The following is a 5,143-nucleotide window of genomic DNA, read 5'->3' as shown; positions in this document are numbered from 1 at the left end:
TCAACTTATTGCTATTTGACTTTTGGCAATTTATTTATTGGCAGTTTGTTTCTTCAACTCAAAAAGATAGTTAAACCACCTGTATCTCAGGGTTATTAGGAAAATTAAGTAAAACAATGTACATAAAATTCTTGTCACTGTGCCTTGAACAGAGTAAGCATTCAACTGTTAACTCCTGACCAATTATGTTAATAACTTTATAGAAACAATAAGCACTCAAATATTTTACTTAGTTGTCATGGTTGTTATTACTATCATTATTAAGAAAAGAAAACAATTGACGTGTGGTGGTCAGTGCTCACTCACCGTGCTAACTTCAACTCACAGTTTCCCTCTGGTTCACGCCTTCCCTGAAAATGAAGAGTGTGGCTATGGACTGGACAATTCAGAAGACATTTTATTCCCCATTTTGCTAGGGACAGAGCTTTAGGCTGCCCTGAACAGAGTCAAAGGAGCTGACCATTTCTCTCCTGGAACAACATCCTCCACCAAGGATAATAAGTGAATACTAGGGCCTTAGTCCAAGCGTTACAAGAAGACCCAACACTAGATCTCTGATTCTTGCTACCCGTGTATAGTCCACTTGCCCCTGCTGCTTTTTTGAACCAGTCTTTCCTTAACACAGTATGGCAGTGCGAATTTGGTCAGGACAGAGGGGATTAAGCTTTCTTTCGCTCGACGTCCTAAGTCTCCATCCCCATACATCTCAGGAGTGAAAGGGTTTCCGGAGGAAAACGGCTCTCATTTCAAAACCTCCAGTTATTCACTTGGCAGCAGCTCGCCTTAGTAAGTACAGGGAGAGGGTATTTGGCAGACAAAAGATGAGTGATTGTTGAAAAACTCAGTGTTGGGATTTATCCCTTGACCCAGTGAAGTCCTTCTCTAACTTCACACGGGTAATGGAACTATGCTCTTTCGGGCAGAATCCTGGGGCAATCCCACGGATCCGGCCAGAATGAGGCTCTCAGAGACAGCCTAGAGCAGGTGCCCAAAGGTCCTCCTCTCTGAGGTCCATATACAGGGACCGAAGGGAGGGCGGCAGGTGCACGGGAAAGGAGGTTGCGGTGCCCGGGGTGGGCGGAAGTGAGAGGGAGCGGGGCGGCCTGGGGAACCCTGTCGCCCTGAGGCGTCCAGGGAGCCGTAGGGGCCTCTGTGACACAAGCATACCACCCTGTTCTAATGCGGCCCCTCTGACGGCCACCTCGGCCACCGTCGCCGCTGCAGCGACCCCTACGGTTCGCACGCGACGAGGCCGAGGCCGAGGATGCCAGAGCTGATCGCGGCGGACCAGCGGCGCCGCGTGCAAGTTCAAAGTCCATGCCCGGAAGTAAACCAGGCGCGCGACGCTCTGTCATCTCTTGCTCTTGTTCTTACGTGGAACAGAACCAAGGAAGGTGGCTGAGAGCTCGGTGGGAGGCCAACGGTTCGCTGATCTTGGAGGCGAGATAAATCCAAAAGTGCCCTACCTCAAACAATACGGGGTGTTAATTGTTTGGGCTGAAGCCGGAGAACCATAGTCTGGCTTTGAGTTTCCAGGAGGCAGCAGGGTATTATGAAATCTGAGCAGACCCACGTTCAAGGTAAAAACCCATCCATCGAAATCACACCAGACCTCCTCGATTGATCAGAAGAACAATCTGATGAAATGTCAGAAGCCAGTAGTCTGGTTGACCTGCCCAACTGCGAACTCAGTAAACTTGAGCAGATAGCTGCCTTAGTTAATTCAGGGCTCACCTCACCTTCCCGTAGAGAAAGTCTGACTCAGGTTTTGGAAAATGAGAACTATATTAAGAAACTCCTGCAGCTCTTCCGCATTTGTGAGAACCTTGAGAACACTCAAGGCTTATATCACCTGCATGAAATTATTAAAGGGATCTTACTCCTTAACAAGATCTCTCTGTTTGAGATCTTGTTTTCTGATGAGTGTATCATGGATGTAGTGGGGTGCCTTGAATATGACTCTGACTTGGCTCAGCCAAAAAGATATAGGAAATTCCTGATCCAAAATGCCAAGTTCAAGGAAGTTATACCCATAACACACTCTGAACTTAGGCAAAAAATACATCAGACGTACAGGGTACAATACATTTATGACATCCTTTTGCCCACACCATCCATATTCAAAGAGAATTTTCTTTCTAGTCTTACAACTTTTATTTTCTTCAACAAGGTTGAGATAGTCACCATGTTGCAGGGTGATGAGGAATTTTTGTCTCAAGTTTTTGCACAGCTAACAAATAAGACTACAGATGATAATAAACGACGTGAGCTGATACTCTTTTCCAAGGAACTCTGTGCATTTTCTCAGACATTACAATGGCAAAGCAAGGATGCACTATTCAAAACGTTAACACAATTGGGAATTCTCCCTACTCTTAAAATTGTAATGGGTGCAGAGGATGTGCAAACAAGGTCAGCTGCTACAGATGTATTGGCTTATCTAGTGGAACATAGTCCATCCATGATCCGAGATTTTATCATGGAAGAGGCCCAGCAAAGTGAAGATGGCAACCTTTTCATTAATGTAGTAATTCAGCAGATGATCTCTGATCCTGATCCTGAGCTGGGAGGTGCTCTTCATTTAGTGGAACTTCTTCGTTCTCTACTTGATCCAGACAACATGATGGCTACGCCTAATAAATCTGAAAGAAGTGAATTTCTCAATTTCTTCTACAAGCATTGTATGCATATCTTCATAGCACCACTTTTGAACACCACCTCTGAAGACAAAGGTGAAGAGGGTAATATAGTTGGATCTAACAAAAACAACCATAGCTCCCCTGATAATTATCGAACAGCCCAGCTGCTTGCCTTAATTTTAGAGCTACTCACATTTTGTGTGCAAAATCACACACATAACATTAAAAACTATATTTTGAGCAGAGACTTGCTAAAAAGAGTCTTGATCTTGATGAATTCAAATCACACTTTCCTGATTTTGTGTGCTCTTCGCTTTATGAGAAGGATGATTGGCCTTAAAGATGAACTTTACAATCGTTACATCATCAAGGGAAATCTCTTTGAGCCCGTTGTAAATGCTTTTCTGAATAATGGGACTCGGTACAATATGTTGAATTCAGCTGTTATTGAGCTGTTTGAATACATAAGACTGGAAAATATCAAGTCTCTTGTTGCACATATAGTTGAAAATTTTTATAAGGTACTTGAATCGATTGAATATGTGCAGACATTCAAAGGATTGAAGCTTAAGTACAAGCAAGAGAAAGACAGACAGAGTCAAATACGGAGGAATTTACATGCTATACTGTATAAGAAAATACTTTGCAGAAGTGACAAAACCTTGGAGAAGGAAGAAAATTATTTTAAAGATGATAAAGAGGAAGATGAAGATATGCCACCATTAGAAATGTTTTCGCTAGAAGATGATTTTCCGTTTTGCGTTGATAAACCTATGGCGATGGAAAAAACAAACGAAAATAAAGACAAGGCACACCTTCCCGAAATAACATCTTGCAGCTTCACATTTACTTTATCCCATTCTGCTGGTGCTGCTGATCAAACAAATAGTCCAACAGGTAGCCGTGTGGTTGGCTTAGTGGATTATTCAGATGATGAAGAGGAAGATAAAGAAGATGAAACACCCCCCAGGAAAAGACCTCATCTTAGCCCATAAAACCTTTACTGGGAGACCCTCAACATATGGTCTTACTAAAATTCTACAGCCATTCAAACAGCTGAGAAGTCTGAAACAGAAAGCTTTCTTACTTGAACTTAGAAGTATACAATAAGTAGCAAAAGATGTTGCATATATCAGCTAGGAAGGTTTATTTTTGTAAAAATCAGACTTTCCAGAAACTTGAAATTAAACTATAATTAGTAGCCAGAACCTAGGTGGTAGCTTCTTAACAAGAAAAGTCTTAGTTTGGGGATGGTTTGGTAGGAGGGAACCAACTGATAAAATATGTTTTTGTTCCAGGCGTATATATTAGAAACAAAACAATTAAATTGCAACAGTTCGATTGTGAAACCAGTACTTGCATAATGGCTCTTGCCGCGGACTTTCCTTCAGGTGCCTTTTTTGTTGTTGTTAAATAAAAATGCATGCTTATATTTACATGGAAAACAAAATCAGCCATAATTTTTAAAAATGAAGTTAAACTGTTTCAGACATTTCTTCAAAGCTTTAACAAAAATTCAGCCTTATAGGTAATTAGAGGAAAGCAACTTCTACTATGTACTTTGATGAATAAAAAGGCACATTGGTTTCAAAATGAGTAGTTCTGTTATTAAGACTTTTTTAGATAAGTGATGCCAAAAATCAGTTCAGAAGTATTCCAAGAAAGTTTTCTCTGGGACCTTGGGAATGAGCAGAATAGAATACTTTCAACTGTCTAGATTGCGGTTAATGAAGTTGTCTCTCCAGAAGATCAGGTAAATTTTAAATACTACAAAGAACACTGCTGAATGAAGCAGGATTTAATATCTAGATGCCATTTTAGACCAAGGAAAAGCTAACTTAAATGGTAAAGTCAGCATATAGCACGTGAAGTATTTCTATAAATAAACAGTGGTATAATATGAAAGCTGCTTTATTAAAGAGTGTTTGAAAATGAATTTCTGAAAATAATTTGAAGAGTTAAGAGGTTCTATTTTTAAAAGAGCAACTTAAAAAAAAAGAGCAATTTAACTGGGTTCATTTTTTTTGGAATACCTTAAGCTGAAGTAACTTCTCATGTGTTGAATAGCTTGTAGTTAATTCAAATTTTGGCCATTGTTTGGAAAAGATGGGTACTCTGTGTAGATATGAAAAGAAGTTTTCCTTAAAACAGGAGTTTATTTTGCATGACAAATACCAATGTACTTGTTTTGTACCATTTGGTGATATTCATACTGAACTAAAAAATTCAGGGATTAAAATGTGGCCCTATAATGCCAATAAGAAACACATCTTATGCAAAAATAAGAAACTGTTTTGTAAGACCTATGTAGTATATTCCTAAAACAATAAACAATAATTTCATCAGATAGATAATGTCTTTAAAAGTGTGGACATGACCTCAAGAGTTATAATCATACATTGCCAAGGACATGACAGCAAGGAAACTGCCTTTTCACATCTCACAAGCCAAGCTAGTTAAACTAAATATTATAATAAGATTATTCATGTCATGATTGTGTGTCA

At 40.0% G+C, this 5,143-nt stretch overlaps 1 pseudogene; it reads left to right on the top strand.

The window, feature by feature from the left end:
- The first annotated feature begins 1,317 nt into the window (after positions 1–1,317).
- Positions 1,318–4,212, top strand: LOC101416742 (serine/threonine-protein phosphatase 4 regulatory subunit 3B pseudogene; annotated as a pseudogene).
- The last annotated feature ends 931 nt before the right edge of the window (positions 4,213–5,143 follow it).

This window comes from Dasypus novemcinctus, chromosome X (assembly GCF_030445035.2).
Source record: "Dasypus novemcinctus isolate mDasNov1 chromosome X, mDasNov1.1.hap2, whole genome shotgun sequence".
In the NCBI taxonomy this organism is placed as follows: domain Eukaryota; kingdom Metazoa; phylum Chordata; class Mammalia; order Cingulata; family Dasypodidae; genus Dasypus; species Dasypus novemcinctus.
This window is presented reverse-complemented; position numbering and strand designations above follow the sequence as displayed.